The following is a 17,495-nucleotide window of genomic DNA, read 5'->3' as shown; positions in this document are numbered from 1 at the left end:
AGACGACTCTCATGACTGGTATACTGTGATTGAGGACTAAAGGCTTTTCAGAGGGCTGGACAGGGTAGGAGGAAAGGGGGAGTTGCCCTTTATGTTAGGAAGCGGATAGATTGTGAAGAGCTGTGTCTGAGGAACAGCCATGACCAAGTTGAGAGCTTGTGGGTTCAAATCAGTGATTGGTCCAGTAAAGGGCATCTATAGTGGTTGGGGTCTGCTATAGGCCACCTGATCAGGAGGAGCCTGTTGACAAGGCCTTCTTGCTTCAGCTGCAGGAAGTGTCGCACTCGCAGGCTCTTGTCCTGATGGGGGATTGCAACCACCCGGATATCTGCTGCGATAGCGGCATGACAGGTGGCAGACAATCCAAGAGATTCCTGGAGTCTGTCAAGGACAACTTCCTGGTCCAGGTAATAAATGGACCTACCTGAGGTGACACCTTACTGGACATAGTGCTCACCAATGCAGAGAAGAACATTAACGAGGTTTGGAGGCAGCCTGAGCAGTAGTGACCACGCCCTGGTGGAGTTTGTGATCTGAAGGAGTGCAGGCCTGGCAAAAAGTAGAGTCAAGACCCTGAACTTCAGAAGGCCTAATTTCCAGCTGCTCAAGGAACTGCTGGATGGGATCTCCTGGGAAAGTGTCCTTGAGGGCATAGGGACAGAATAGAGCTGGCAGTTCTTTAAGGACACTTCTGTTAGCGGAATCCCAAGTATTTATACAGACAGGGGGAAGACTTCCTTGAGAACAGCCCTGCAGAGAAGGACTTGGGGGTCCTGGTGGACAAGAAGCTGGACATGAGCCAGCAGGGTGCACTTGCAGCCCAGAAGACCAACTGTGTTCTGGGCTGCATTAAAAAAGGAGTGGCCAGCAGGGAGAGGAAGGCAATTGTCCCCCTCTACTCAGCTCTTGTGAGGCCCCATCTGGAGTACTACATCCAGACCTGGGGCCCCCAGACCAAGAAGGATGCAGAGCTTTTGGAACAGATCCAGAGGAGGGCCACTAAGATGATCAGAAGGCTGGAGCACCTCTTCTATGAGGAAAGGTTGAGGGAACTGGGCTTATTTAGCTTGGAGAAGAGAAGGCTCCAGGGAGATCTCATTGTGGCCTTCCAGTACTTGAAGGGAGCTTATCAACAGAAGGGAACACAACTGTTCACAAGAGTGGATAGTGATAGGACAAGAGGGAATGGTTTTAAGCTGAGACAAGGGAAGTTTAGGTTAGATATTAGGAGGAAGTTTTTCACTCACCACAGAGGGTGGTGACACACTGGAACAGGTTGCCCAAGGAAGTTGTAGATGCCCCATCCAAGGAGGCATTCAAGGCCAGGCTGGATGTGGCTCTGTGCAGATTGGTCTGGTGGTTGGCAACCCTACCCATAGCCGGGGGGTTGAAACTAGATATCTTTGAGGTCCTTTTCAACCCAGGCCCTTCTGTGACTATGATTCTGTGAACTCTGAGGTTTGTTGGGCTTGGAATATCTGTGAGGACTATACTTGATAAACAGTATCTTAGAGCCTATGCCATTAAACTTTTCACAGCTTTGGCTTCTTGACATGAAAATATGAGATACTGCTTGTGAGAGGAGGTGTAGGCGTTCATCTTTTCTTGAGTCTTATTCCAGATTTGTTAAGGTAACCATCTAAAATAATTTGAATCAATCATTTTTGTAACTGTTTCTCTCCATTACTTATATAGAGGAAGCCTAGGTAACTAGCTTAGATTATGTGACCTGTATAATCAATGGATATACAGATGGTGTATGTATATCCAGGAGCTTGGCTAATGTAATTGCTATACTGGAGTAAGAAAAGAAAGTCACTCACCCTATCCTAGGCTCACAAGATAGACTCTGGCAGTCAGCTCTTAAATGGATCTAGGAGAGGTGGAGCCAGGCTCCACCCCTTCCTGCAGCACAGGTGATTTGCCTTCACCTCTGCTCCCGTGGCTGACTCATTGCTCGCCTCAGGTGATCAATCAGAGGTTCAGGCCGTGATTCAGCAGCCCCATATAGTGACCACATGTAAACAGCTGAAGAGACAGATAATTAGATGGCCAAAGAGATCACCCTAATGTTTAACTAATCAGAAAGAGGAATTGCTTTTGCTGGAAAATAGACCTATAGACCTATTATTTTCAGATGCAAAAGCTTACTGACAAAAGACCCTAAACAGGGAAGGATACTGTAAACAGTAACTATGGAGACACTCATTTGAAATAATATTTTAATTTCTAGTGAGTGTAGAAATACATTTGACTATTGGACAGCAAAGATACAAATGGATTAGGAGCGGGAGAAAAATGTAGAAATTTCTTTTATGAATAGCAGCTCTATATAAGCAAGAAACTTGGCAGATCTGATCACACTGTCATGCAGATTGTGTTTTAAGAACATTTAGAAATTAGGTACTCTCTTTTTAAGTCTCCAAGGCATTCCTTCCTTTTTCAAAGCTCAATTATTTTACAGACTCAGTAGATAATATACAATAAAATATCTTCTCTTTTTCAAAATATCACCTCAGATCTTTGTCCTCTGAGAACAGAGTCCCTAACTGACTCTTTCGTACTATCTCAGTGCACTGTTTTAGACACTAAGATCCTTTAACAAGAGTGATAAAGGAGCATTGTTCTGGAAGACGAGGCTTGAAGCCCTTTTACAGGAGCCAGCTCAGGTTGTCACAGCTGTGTTGAACTTGAGTTAAGAGGAGTAATAAAGTAGTGTCTACTGCTAAATAAAAGCCAGCCTGGGCATAACCTAAGGGCTAAATTGAAGTGATCAGCTGTGCTCTCATTGCCTAAGGCTGACCCCACTAGACCACATATTTTTTTTTTGTAAGTAACAGGCTGTATCCATCCTAAAAAAAGGTAGGAAAAAATCTAGTAACTAAAATGTGGATGAAAAGGGATGAGTGCTTCAGCATCCTCTTCAGCCTTCTTTTATTTTAGCAGAGAAGACTTCCCAAATAACCTCTCACTGACTCTAGTGATCTTTATGTAGTTGTGAACTGCTGTCCTATCTTTAATTTTGAGTATACATTGCTGAAACATCCATTCTGGCAATCACAGAACCAGCTTAAATCACCAGTTTGTTTAGCCTCCCTGCCAAACGAAAGCTGCTTTACTATTTCTGTATCTAAGCTGGCTTTGGTGACAGAGTAACCATGTTTGCAGTTTTGTCTGAGCTAATAAATTCAGCCATACCTATGCTGTCACTGAGCAAAGTCAGCCTGAGTTGTGGCACTCGCAGCACAGCTAGTCCATAAAGCAAGTAAATGAAAAAGGAACATGTCTGTCTGAAGAAACATTTGCACTTTCTGGCCTGACGTTGCATTTTTGCTTTATAGTTTGCAATTTTTTCTAGGAAAGAAACAAAAGATCCCACATTGAGATGAGAACACTTAGTTTCTCAGAATAAACATAATTATTACCATGTAGTTTAGAAAACAATAATTTATAGATAGAACATTAATACCTCAGGAGAATTCTGCTTTTTACAGTCCCCACTGTGACTTTTATATACAATTTCAAACAGGGAAAAACAATTTGTGTGGAAAAAATATTCTATACTTTATATTGTTGACTGTAGAATACTATCATTTTGTTCTTGAGTTTTTCATAATATCCAGATAAACTTATTTAATGCAGTAGCGGAATGCATTGTCACAAGGGATCTCTAAAAATTTGATATACAGTTATTATGTAAATAGTAGCTATGAGAAATCAGTCAACTTTTCAGCATGACACGTGAGATTCAGCTTGCTCGTGGTCCACAGAATTTATATTAAGGCAATTCAAAATCTGGCCTTTGTGCTTGTTCCACAAAAGGATGACAGGGATTTTTATTTGTCTTGGGACTTCTGGCAGCCTTGCCTTCTGTCCAGTCTAAAATAACATCTTCAGGTAAAAATTTGCCTTCTTCAGATCAAAATAGAAAGCAGACTGTTGGCATATGGGGGGAGACAAGCAAGAAAAAGCAAGAGCAGATGAAGGGCAGGTTAAGTTAGGAACTGACATCAACAAACTGATACGGACAATAAAAAAATAAAAATAAAAAATAATAATAATAAAAAAAAAGAATGCCAAAAAGTGCCTGAACTTGACCTCAAAGTAAACAGTTTTCACCTTAGCAATGTTTAAGTCAACGTTCTTCCAAACTTGTCTGGCTCTGGCTGTAACTCTAAGAAGCTAGTAAGTGTCAGTGTAGTCTTGGGCAGGGATAAGCAACAGTACTCAGCAAAAGGGCTGTAATGTGCCTCAGCACCTTTCCATCATGTGATTCTTCTTTTTGATGGGCTTTCAGAACTGCTGTTTTGTCCGTGGCTTTAAAAAAGCCAGCAGGTCCGTGAAATTCTTTCTTTTCCATTGATTGTCTTCTTTAGTTTCTTATCTGACTTCAGGAAAAAAGATAGAGCTCTCTTGAAGACCAAATGATACAGATTACTTAACGGGTAATGTGCAATTACCTGAACCCTGACACTGTGTGAGAGAGAAAAGGGGGGGCAAATTAAAGTACCAAAGAAGAAAACCAAGAATACAGACATTTAAAGCTTTTCTATTTATCTAGCAAAACACTTTTTTTTTTTTCATTCAGTATTCCCTTCTGTAAAGTAAGAATAGTAACTTTAATTAACATGGTTACAAAAAATAAATGAAATAGAGGAATGTTCTGAAGTATTTTGTAGAATAATATTCAAGCTGTAGATCCTGATATTGCAAAAAGGAAAATGGAGCCTTCTTTTCAGAAGAAGACTCTTTTGCCTTGACAGACTCCTACTAAGTTAAAAAAATTATACGCACTCTTAAAAGGTTATCATTACAAAGTTATGGCATTGTGTTATGACACAAAAAAGACTTAATGTGGCCAGTTGTGGCATGGAGTGCAGGATGCCTCTCAGAATAGAGAATACTATTTCATAAAAATGGAGATTTTAAGGACAATTTGAGAACATTACAATTTTACACTGCTATATTTCTCAGAAGCTTAAACCATTGTTTTCTCAACCCTAAAAACCAAAACCCTCTTACTAGAAGGCAGTATTTGTGAAAAACAAATATATACAGATTTTAAGTCAGAAAGTTACTAATGAGGGTGCTAAAGCTCCTAGCAAATTAGCCTAAAGATATTTTATTATATATGAAAGCATTCTGTTTAACTCCAAATGTTATCTTGGAAGAATGTTTTTTAAATCCCTGAAAACTAAACAGCAGTTGAAAAACTAGAAAGCCTAAAAACCATTACAGATTATCATAAAGCAGACTTAGATAAAATAGGTTAGCTCATAAATCACAGCTATAGAATCTACTGCAGGATAACTAAAACAGCGGAAGCAGTACTGTTTGCAAAGGAACTCTAACTCCAAACAATGCATCTAACCAATAGAAAACAAACACATTAAAAGAAAGGAAATTAGTGAAGTCATTACACAAACCCAGCTGGGAACCCAGCTGTTTAAAGATGAAACAAACTCTCTAATTCTTGAACTTTGGGAGTGTCTAATTAGAATACAAACCAAAAAGTTGTTCTCTAAGACTGTGTCAAAATGAAAGGTAAAAGAAGAAACTTTCAGAATCAGATTCCTCTGCTGTTTTAAAAGTCTGAAAAAAAAGGCAAAACAGAAATCTTAAATAAAGACTACATGCATAATACTATGAAGCATGTATGGCCTTTTTTTTCTTTTTTCTTTCTTTTTTTTTTTTTTTTTTTTTGCAACTTACCTGCTATGTTTTTATCCTGCTGTAAAAACCATTAAATAAATGCACTGCAAGCCTACGGTGTTGATCACCTTCCCTGAAGAAACCAATCAGTAAAGTATTGTGTTAAGAGTATAATGGCAAATTGCACTTAGGACTACAGACCATGACCTTTCCAAACAGGGCCACCTTACCTGCAGGAGATACCATGAAATATGTTTGCTTAATTATTGAATTGTGGACCAACTGTGTAATTCTTTATTTTCATGGCACTACTTACTGGTTAGATATTGATAACAATATACAAAGGAATAAGAAATGTATTACAAGCATAGGAATTACACTGACAGAGATAGACATGAGAGGAAAAAGGAAAATGGATTTGTAATAACGCAAGTAAGGGTACTCTGATTGAGGAATAAATGATGTAGCTTCTTAGTAGATCCAGCTGTTTTACTTTTGAGAAGATAAATGTGAAGATAATAATTTTATTTTTATATATATATATATAGGACATACATAATGACTTTTCTATTTTAGGGCTTCTGTCCCCACACATATTCTAAAATGGATTTCAATTTTTTTTTTTTGTGGAATGAAATATTACATAACCTATACTTATATCGTCAAAATCTTTTCACTGGTTTTATTTCTTTGTATTATTCTTCACCTACTGCAAAGGCACAATTTATATCATTGTAATGATCACATTTAAAGTGCAGTTGTAAAAAAATCTTGCAATATGATTTTTTTCTAGAATGCCATTGAAATGACAATACAATCATCTGAAAATCTGAGAAGATGAGACTTAATGTTTCTTCTGGTTAAGTACATGGGAAGAATCTTGAGACATCAAGATTGGTGTGTATATATATGCAGTATTTATATTCAGTTCTGTGAAGTATGAATGTGCAATGAAGTTTTTTAAAAGTGTACTGACTTTCTAAGAATGCTTTGTTTATACTGAATATTAAGCTCAAAGCTACTGGTTAGTCTTTCAAAGACCATCTCTTTCTACCTTATGTAGATGAAAGCGTAATTTAGTATAACACAGGAAGCATTTTGGGGTCAATTTAACCAAAAATATGTATCTATCACTAACCAGTTTTTCTGCAAATTCAGTTAATTGAAAGTATTTCATTAAAACACCTCACCTGTACGTAATGATTTCATCTGTTTTTCCTTCTGTTGGTGCTGCTGTTCATTAAATCAAAATCTCCTTTTCTTCTGAATCTTCAGCACTTTCTAGCTTGGATTCAATCCACATCAAAAGCTGTAAGTTTGAAGGGAGCCTCTGACCCAAACACCTGGCAACATTCTATTTTTCTTTTCCACTGTATATGTAATATTCAAGCTGTTTAGCTTGCTGTTTCAGTCTCCTCCCTCTGATGCCTGCCTGTCTTCCAGGAAGAGAGATATTCACGTAATTTTCCTGGCAATTAAGCAGATGCCTTTGATGTGGAATTGTAGAGTGGCAATTTTTCCAGATTTCAGGGCCATGCTGTAACAGATTATTATAAACAAGAAACATTTTTTGAATAACTTAGTCAAAATCTCTCTTGAAATTGCCCATTGAGGTACAGCCAGCCTCCAGACCTGTTCAGCCAAGGAAGACCTTACTTTGAGGATTACCTTTCCAAAGTTCTACTGAACAATTCTGTAAAACACACAAATCCAAAGATATGTAAAGATAAAAATTTAGAAAATAATATCTGTGGTTATAAATAAGTGTTGATCATTAGCTAACATTAGCTGACATCGCATACAGTAAATGGTGGGTGAACACCAACCTATTTTTATGAGCTTCCAGCAAAGGAGTATTTTCTATTTTTTTGAACCCATCCATTGATTTCTTCTTTAATAGAACTCAATACTCAACGAAGAAAACATTTTGAAATGTAGAAGAATAGAAATCTTTGGGACCTATTAAAAAAAAAAACAAACAAAAAAACCAACACTGCTAAAGATGGAGTACATGATATTTCATTTGGATGACAATTAGCTCTTGTAAGTTTTGAAATAATTATCTAAGCAATCTGATTCTGCCAAGAGAGAAATAAAAGAGATTCTCCAAAATATTTTGTAATCTTAGGTTGGTAAAGTTTTAATTTCTTAATAATCATGTAGCTCAAGTGATACAAATTTCAGAGATACCAATGTCTTAGAAATTTATGTAAAAAGAAGGGATTTTCAGCACAATTTTGCATAAAGAAGTAGTCTTTCTGGCAACATAGCACGGCTAGTAAATTTATACTTTCAGTTTGTTATTCTGATTTTGTTGTTGTTTGCTTTTCTGCCAACTATATATCTGGGGGGGAGGAGGTGGGGGGTTATATATTCTGCTATTTCTGTGTTCTTTTCTTCCACCTGTTTTAAATTGCATTGCAATTATTCGTCATTTCTTATTAAGAAAGAAATCTCTCCAAGGCAGGGAACTTGTCATTTACTTTTCTTATAGTATTCTGTCTAAATATATGGTATTATGTAAATGATTTTAATTTTAAAATAATAATACTCTCCCATCAAGATTAATTTTTATTTACTATGCTCCAAGTTGAATATTTTTTTATATATATTCAAACCCTTAGTTTTTCATATTGGACACTGGTGCTCAATGCACTCTAATGCCCTCAAGTCACCAAGGGACAAAAACAATTTATATTCATGGGGTGACTGGGGGTTCCCAAGAGCTGACTATGTTGGAGGCCGAAATAAGCCTCAGTGGTAAAAAACTGGCAAAAGCACCCTATTGCGGCTGACCCAGGGGCTCCATGATTACCTCAGAAGGGGATATTTTAAGGATCCCAAAGGGTATCGATGGGCCTTTGGAATAGCTGCTGTAAACACAGAAGATGTTAAGCAGTTGTCTGTTTTGTCTGGCCTATCAGAAGATCTGTCTGTTGTGAGGCTGCTACGAGTTAAAGAGCAATATGTACCAATTGCTACAAAAGCAGTGCACAGACAGCAGTACCGCACCAACAGGGATTCCTTGCTCCCCATTCATAAGTTGATTCGTCAACTAGAGAGTCAGGGAGTAATCAGCAAAACTCACTCACCTTTTAACAGCCCCATATGGCGGGTGCGTAAAGCCAGTGGAGAATGGAGGCTGACGGTGGACTACTGTGGCCTGAATGAAGTCACACCCCCACTGAGTGCTGCTGTGCCAGATATGTTAGAACTCCAGTATGAACTGGAGTCAAAAGCAGCCAAATGGTATGCCACCACTGACATTGCTAACGTCTTTTTCTCCATTCCTTTGGCCAAAGAATCTAGGCCACAGTTTGCTTTCACCTGGAGGGGCATTCAGTATACCTGGAATCGTTTGCCCCAGGGGTGGAAACATAGCCCAACCATTTGCCATGGGTTGATCCAAGCCGCACTGGAACAGGGAGGTTCTCCTGAGCATTTACAGTATATTGATGACATCATTGTGTGGGGCAACACAGCAAAGGAAGTTTTTGAGAAAGGAGAGCAAATAATCCAGATCCTTCTGCATGCTGGTTTTGCTATTAAGCAAAGTAAAGTGAAAGGACCTGCCCAGGAAATTCAGTTCCTAGGTATAAGGTGGCAAGATGGACGTTGTCACATCCCAACAGATGTGATCAACACAATCACTGCCATGTCCCCGCCCACTAATAAGAAAGAGACACAATCTTTTCTGGGCGTAGTGGATTTTTGGAGAATGTGTGTTCCAAACTACAGCCTCATTGTAAGCTCCCTTTATCAGGTGACACAGAAGAATGATTTGGTGTGGGGTCCTGAGCAGCAGCAGGCTTTTGAGCAGCTTAAACAAGAGATAGCCCGTGCCGTGGCCCTGGGGCCAGTACGGATGGAACAGGATGTGAAGAACATCCTCTACACTGCTGCTGGAGAGAAAGGTCCCACTTGGAGTTTGTGGCAAAGAGCCTCAGGAGAGACTCGAGGCCAACCCCTGGGATTTTGGAGTCGGGAGTACAGAGAGGCTGAAGAATGCTACACTCCAACTGAAAAGGAGATCTTAGCTGCATATGGGGGGGTTTGGGCTGCTTCTGAAGTAGTCAGTACTGAAACACAGCTCCTTCTGGCACCTCGACTGCCAGTGCTGAACTGGATGTTCAAGGGAAAGGTTCCCTCCACCCATCATGCTACTGATGCAACTTGGAACAAGTGGATTGCGTTGATTACACAGCGAACGCGGATGGGGAACCTCAGCTGTCCAGGAATCCTAGAGGTGATCGTGGACTGGCCTGAAGGCAAAAAGTTTGGAACATCGCCAGCAGAAGAGGTATCGCGTGCAAAAGAGGCCCTATCATACAATGAACTACCAGAAAATGAAAAGAAATATGCCCTGTTCACAGATGGATCGTGTCGTATTGTGGGGAAGCATCACAGATGGAAAGCTGCTGTGTGAAGCCCTACACAACAAGTTGCAGAGGCCACTGAAGGAAAAGGAGAATCAAGCCAATTTGCAGAGGTAAAGGCTGTCCAATTGGCCTTGGATGTTGCTGAATGGGAGAGGTGGCCAATGCTTTATCTTTGCACTGACTCATGGATGGTGGCAAATACCTTATGGGGGTGGTTACGGCAGTGGGAGCAAAATAACTGGCAAAGAAGGGGTAAACCTATTTGGGCTGCTGAACTGTGGAAAGATATTGCTGCCCGAGTAAAGAATATGGCTGTAAAGGTGTGCCATATAGATGCTCATGTGCCCAAGAGTCGGGCTACTGAAGAACAGCAAAATAACCACCAGGTAGATCAAGCTGCCAAAATTGAGGTGGCTCAAATAGACTTGGACTGGCAGAACAAGGGTGAATTATTTCTAGCTTGGTGGGCCTATGAGACCTCCGGTCATCAAGGAAGAGATGCAACATACAAATGGGTTAGGGACTGAGGGGTGGACTTAGCTACGGATGCTATTGCACAGGTTATTCATGACTGTGACACATGCACCACAATTAAACAAACCAAGAGGATGAAACCTCTCTGGGAGGAAGGGCGATAGCAAAAGTACAAATATGGGGAGGCATGGCAAGTTGATTATATCACCTTGTCACGATCTCGCAGTGGTAAGCGTTATGTGCTTACTATGGTGGAGGCAACCACTGGGTGGCTTGAAACATATGCAGTATCCCATGCTACTGCCCGAAACACCATATTGGGTCTCAAGAAACAAGTCCTGTGGCAACATGGCACCCCAGAAAGAATTGAGTCAGATAATGGGACTCATTTCAAAAATTCTCTCGTAACTGCTTGGGCCAAAAATCATGGCATCAAGTGGATTTATCATATCCCATATCATGTACCAGCTTCTGGTAAAATTGAACGCTACAATGGGTTGCTAAAAACATGTTGAAAGCAATAGGTGGTGGAATATTTAAGCATTGGGAGAAGCATTTGGAAGAAGCCACCTAGTTGGTCAATACCAGAGGATTGATCAATCGCGATGGTCCTGCCAGCTCCCTGCATACTGTCAAGGGAGATAAGATCCCTATAGTACATGTAAAGAACACGTTGGGAAAAGCTGTTTGGGTCTTTCCAGCTTCTGGGAAGAACAAACCTCTTCGTGGAACTGTTTTTGCCAAGGGGCCTGGGTCCACCTGGTGGGTGATGCAGAAAAATGGGGATGTTCAATGTGTACCACAAGGGAATTTGATGTTGGGGGAGTGCAGTCAGTAATTCCATGTATATATATAGATTTAAGCGTGTGTTTAATGTTTGGTAATTATGGTTTGTTTGTATATATTAAGCATGATGTAGTGATGTAGAATAAGGAGTGGAATGTCATGGTTTTATGATTTTTGGTTTTCGGTATTCCACATCATAACATCATGTACTGCACTGTTAATGCTCAAGTTCCGGGTACCTGTCTGGAAGAGAAAAAGAATTACATTCCCCAGGGGGCTTTGCTGTCAGAGAGGAGATATAACTCCTGGCAAAGTCACCTGATGCACTCTTCTTCATCCGCTCTTTTTCGTCTCCCTGCTGCTCAACTGGACTTCGCATCTCACCTCAGTGTTATGGTGAGGCCTATCCACCTTTCGGACACATTCTCTCTCTTTATATTTGATTTATTAGCTTCAATTCTAATTATATTGGATTATAGTGTGTTATCTTGCATTCCGACACTCTATTTAGTAAATTAGTTTGTTTCTCCTCAGATCATTGCTGCTACTTTTAATTATTTTGGGGTCCCCTGTTCCATTTTCCCTCCGCCCCGCTAGTCAAGGAACTGGGCCGAACCAGCCCGTAAACCATTGACAGCACCTAAATTAATGTAGTTTAATTTAAACAACTGACTTTCTTATGAGAATTCCCAATTTCTAAGAGCAAAATCAGTTCCACTGCAGGTAATGAGAACTATTTCTTCATCTTCATCAGAGACAAGATTTCACCCACAACCTCAGCAGATAGTGCCATAAACTGGTATTTAAGGCAATTTGTGATTCCAGTAGTCATCAAATATGAAAGAGTTTTTAAAAATACTGTCCTCCTTCATTTATTTGATTGTGTAAAATGGATTCCATTCTACTCAACACCACTTTCTTCAAATTCTTTAATTTTTCTTTCTAGTCTCCTCTTTTCAGTTGTGCTCATTTCTTTTACAAGCAGAATGTTTCTGCATGACATTCTTTCTCCAGCAAATGGATCTTCTTTGTTGCTCTAGACTTTGCTTTTCTTACACCTTCTTCATCTCCATTCTGCTTTCTTCAGGTTTCTTTCTGCCTGCTTTCCCACTGATTTTTAGCTTTTCATTCCAAATATTTTACTTTTCTAAATCTTAATTATTATAAGTCTATTCTCCTCACCCTCACATTTTCTAATAACAGTATTCTATTGCTTTAAGTTAAGTAGTGGGAAAAACAAAAACCAAAACAACCCTTTGGGAAAAACTAAATATTATTATTATTACCCTTAATTTACAAACAGGAAAGAACAGGCAGAGAAAGTGATTAGACAAAGCAAGAATTGCTGTTTAGATCTGTGAGCAGCACACAGAAAACAATCTGCAACTTATTCTGCAACTGAGATTTTCTTAAACTACTGGGATGTCCCTCCTATGGTTACATGAATCTATTGCCTTCTAGACTGAAGCAGACAACAGTCACATTGCTATCTTGGAGCAGGTTGAGTGTTTCTACCTGCGGATCACAGAAAGGCCTCTATGAAATCAAAGATCAAGTGTAAAGGTTGAAAGGGCTAAGACTAGTCTGGGCAGTCGCAGCATCCAGAAACTCAAGAAGGCCCAATCTTTACAGACCTCTAAATAAGCCTTTGACATACAAGCAATATACACTAGGAATTAATGCAGATTATTTTGTGTCTGTATAAATGAAATTTATATAAATAAATAAAACATAAATAAAAATATAGACTGTCCTGCTGTGTAATTATTTAAAAAATGAGGCTGCTTGTAAGAATGTTTACAGCACCTTTTGTTAGTAATTGGAATAGAAAGAAATTCTAACAATTAGTGTATGACTTCTGATGTATTTTTCTGGAAGCAAGTTTATTTGGGACTAGCACAAACGCTACTAAGACGATACTTTGTGAGGGAAGGCATGAATTTCAATAGAACTGAAGAAGAACCATTGAGGATGTTAACTTCTTTTAGACATTAAACACAGCTGTTATAAAGTTGGCAAAGATACGTGCCAGAAAGCTACATGTCTATACTACAAACAGTTTGTTTCACCCTTTATTCAGTAACAGCTGGTAAAATGGTATTTAAGACCGGTTATGATTTAATCTAATGGGAAACAATGTTGCTATGTACTGTACTGCCTGCAGAAAATAATTGGACAAACATTGATTTTTATGTTGCTATAATAGTTTCATTTTCAATAAATAGGAATTTATATGCATAGTTATTTGCCACCATTCCTCTCTCTATATACAGGCTGAAGATTAGCTTGCAGAAAAAAAATCACACAGCAAAATAAGCAAAACAAACCGATCTTGAAATGAAAATTAGTTATTTCAGAGCTTCTGGAACTGGAAAAGGTCTCTCTTAAGTATTTGTTTTTATATTCAACTGACATTAGACCAAGCTGTTGTCAAAGGGAACCAGACAGTGGGATCGGCAGGGGGGCAGAAAGAAATTAGAGCCGATCAACACCAACAAAAAAGGACAAACAGGAGACAGAGAGCATAGAGGATGATAGCATGTTTAGTTTTGTGCCTACACACAATATTAATTGCATTATTTTATGAATCAAATAGATCTTAAATACACTGAGGCATGGTAGCAGAAAAATGTATCTGCAAGGGCTCTTACTCATAACAGTTGTCTTCCTCCATTAGTATGGAAGTAAATAGATTTTTGCTTAGTCTACATCACTGTAATTCAAGGACAGAATTAGACATAAAGATGTACATTTGGAAAAAAATAAAAAGGTAACAACAAAGATGTGGACAAATGATCATTCACACAAATTATTACTATTTTACACCATAACTAGCTCCATCAAAAATAAATACTGGGCATCTGCCTGAAAGTAATCATTTAATGGATCTTTCCTGAATGTTCAGACCACACAATGTTTTGTCTGTTCTTTACCCCTTTCCATCAGAAGTCCTCCCATATTATCCCAAAAGACTTTGGATTTTGAAGAACCCTCTCTGTCCTCATAGCATGAAAGAATCATAGAATTGTTTTGATTGGAAGGGACTTTTAAAATAATCTAGTTCCTGCTTTAGACAGGGATACCTCCCAGTAGACCGGGTTGCCCAAAACCCCATTCAGCCTGGCCTTGAAGTAGGGTGGAAACATTCACAGCCTCAGTGGGCAAGCTGTTCCGTCTCACCACTCTCACAGTAAAGAATTTAAAATCATTTAATTAAAGCCATTAGTTTAAAACCATTAATCTTGCAGATGGCAACAGAAGTCTTCATACCATTTCAGACCTTTCCAACTGAAAATACATGCATGAAAATAGACATTTTGTAAAACAGCCAGAAGACACCTTCTAGGAAAAAAATTCTGACCAAATCATAGAGAAGCATCAGAGAAGTTCATACAAAACAGTGTGCTGGTGAATCAGCCCATATCATTTGGGCTAGCAGTCAGGGATCAGTCCCTAGATGTAGCAGTGTAGGCACAGCTGTGGGTACCACCACGAAGATGGATTTTTCTCTTGAGGCCTGACTGGAAATGTGAATGGGCAATAAAGCAGTTGTGGGAAGAGCAGGGTTTTTGATAGGTCACCTTTCCTTCAAATACAAATTTAATCCATATCAAATATGTTTGGCCTAAAATGGCTTTAATTCCCCCTGAATCTCATGATTTCTCCATCTCTTGCAATCCATGTTCCAAGATTTGCTTGCTGTCCAATACAGTTGTGTACACAGAAGAACAAGAATCATCATTAGCTACCAGAGAGAGACTAAAAATTATACCGGTTGCAGTGTTATTCTGATTATAATGTCTTAATTGCTCATGTTTTGGCTGTTCTCTGACAGATCTTTTCATTTAATGCCTTGCAGATTACAAATTACTTTTAAATATTAGTACCAAAGTCCTGTTCAGCCCACCTTTATGCCATAACAGCCACTTCTGGATCTCAAAGCCTAGTGAGATGACATACCATTCAAAACACATAGTAGCTGTACATACCATTAAAATGTTTTGTAGTATCTTGCTTAATTTTATGTCTTCCCACTTATCCTCTCTTTTACTTAAAGTCTTATCTTTCATCTTGTCCTAATGTCAGTTATGACTTCTCTCACCTCTTTGAACTGAAATTTTATCTTCTCACTTCTTTCCCTTGTTTTTAAAGAGCCTTCTCTTCTTTGGCACGATTTCTTCTGTTTTCTATGAATGCTCTATTCATTATCATTTTCTTTTCTGTTGGAAATGAGAATGATTCTAATGCAGTACTTTCTCTTTTGAACTCAGTTTTCTTCTGGAGAAACACAACGCCATGTTTTGTCCATACTTTATTTTCCCTTCATTTTACAGAGTAAATTGACTTTCTGATGTGGGAACATGTCATCTTACAAATGGAGGTAATACATTCGAACTTGTTTTGGAAGCGCAGTAATCACTTTGTTCCTTTTAGTACAGCTTAAGGAATCTTTTAACTAAATCCAAATTCCTTCAGGCTTTTTTTCTGATCAATTTAGTCAGGTTTTGTGACTTTTGCTATCATGCCATTATATGTGGCTCAGGTGCACACACTAGTTTAATACCATATGTGTGTGGAACCAAGAGGAATGCAAGAAACCCTACATTTCTTTCACATATTAATTTTCTGTGGGTGATTTAAAGCTGCCCGTACTTCAGGAGATCATGGAAGCTATTTGCAGAAACTGGCTTAGTAACACACATCATCAGCTATTTCTAAACTGTTTTACATATTTCCAAAGAAGCATTTTCCTCTATAGTAAGAATGGGTCCTTGTCATGTAGCAATTCCCAGAATGAGAATGATTAAAACTTCATTTTAAGTTTATTGGGACTTTTCAGTGAGACTCTTATACAGGATGAAAAGCACTCATGACATCTGATACCTATTAATTTGGGAACTCACAATTTAAGACCTTCAGCGTTATGAGTGTCTTACTTATTTGTGAATACATTTCAAAGTGTGTTTACTTGTGCTTATAATGACATTATGCTGAGAATATTTTTCCCTCAAAGGAATTTATCATATTTTGTTTGCTATTACCAACATGTTTTTTGAGCTGTTAGTTTGAAACAAATATTTAGACAAGTGAAGGAAGTAGTATTATTATTTCTCCCACTGCACATTAGTAAAATGTAAAGTACTGTGCACCTAGATTGTTATCTGTTTCTGATGAAGCTTGTGATTATATTTTCTGGGTTTAGTTTGAAAGCTAAGACATCTGTTTATCTGGTGCATACAGAATAACTCTCATGTCTCTTCATCTCTAAAATTTTCAAAGGCTTTCATTCTGTTTTAAATCCTTTGAAGAAGCAGTAATCAAAGACAAAAATTATCAGAGGTACATTTTTGTTTTCCAAACAATGAAAATAACAATGCTCATCCTACTCCGATTTCAGGCACTTGCAATGAAACTTCAAACCTGGAGATTTGCCACACAAATCAAAAGTAATATGGGTAGCAGAAAACTCCAAAGTCCTGGATGGATTGCAGTTAATATGGGTGCACCCCCCAAACTTCAATTCATCATATAAATATAAACCAGGAATTTGAATAATAAAGACCAATAAGGCAGTGCAAAGACTTCAAAAAACATATCCCATCACAGCATGACAATGCATCAAAGTTTGTTCTTCTCCTTCTTTTTTATTCAGATGAAGAAATTGAGAATAATGGTGAAATGTCTTTGTAGCACAAAAGCATTCTGGAAACAGAACATTGAACAAACAATATTTTGCCATTCAAAGCTGATTTTCAAATTCAAAACTTAGGTTGAAGTAATAGTTTGTATAAAGGAATCAAAGCATTCTCTTAAAGAAATTGGCATTGCAGCTGAACTGCCTTAATTAAGATGGCTTATTTTTACCATAGCTATTCAAAGTACAATTTTACTTAGCACTTGAGGGGAAAATTAGCAGGGGTCTCTCTTGAAGAACTGAGAAGTTTGCTATGCATTTTTCTTTCACTTCTTGCTCTCACGTGTGTCCATCTCCAGTATCATGCCATTCAAAATAGACTTTTGCCAGAAGAGCGAGAATATTTAGTAGAATTAATAAATAGTGGGAATATTCTTGCAAAAATTCTAATTTATTTGTGGTAGGTTTGGCATTCTTGGACAAAATGCCACATGAATTTGGAGTTCAAACATGATCATTAAGGACTTGTTTCTTATCTTTTTTAAATTACAAGTTATTGTTATAGATGA

Source organism: Meleagris gallopavo, chromosome 1 (assembly GCF_905368555.1).
Source record: "Meleagris gallopavo chromosome 1, MGAL_WU_HG_1.1, whole genome shotgun sequence".
Lineage (NCBI taxonomy): Eukaryota > Metazoa > Chordata > Aves > Galliformes > Phasianidae > Meleagris > Meleagris gallopavo.
Note: the sequence above shows the minus strand (reverse complement) of the source record.